Source organism: Sinocyclocheilus rhinocerous, unplaced genomic scaffold (assembly GCF_001515625.1).
Source record: "Sinocyclocheilus rhinocerous isolate Xijiao unplaced genomic scaffold, SAMN03320098_v1.1 scaffold889, whole genome shotgun sequence".
In the NCBI taxonomy this organism is placed as follows: domain Eukaryota; kingdom Metazoa; phylum Chordata; class Actinopteri; order Cypriniformes; family Cyprinidae; genus Sinocyclocheilus; species Sinocyclocheilus rhinocerous.
Genome location: NW_015638024.1, coordinates 565,151 through 565,403, shown reverse-complemented (window position 1 = coordinate 565,403; position 253 = coordinate 565,151).

Genomic DNA, 253 nt, shown 5'->3' with positions numbered 1-253 from the left:
AGTGCTCTGCTGGGTTCGGCCCAGCAAAAGCAGGAAATGTCTGAGGGGGGCAAAGAAGCTGAGACTGAGCCTTCCCAATCCTCCTGCCCTGCATATGATGAGTTTTGGAAGTTATGGATTGCACCATGGCGAGGCTTGACTTGCCATGGAAGCGGGCCAAGAAAGTGATGTCGTCTCGATGAGCGCTATCTTTCTGGCTGTAACCATCCAGCTCAGGTGAGCCTTCCTTTCTTCCTGATCTCCATACAGAGAT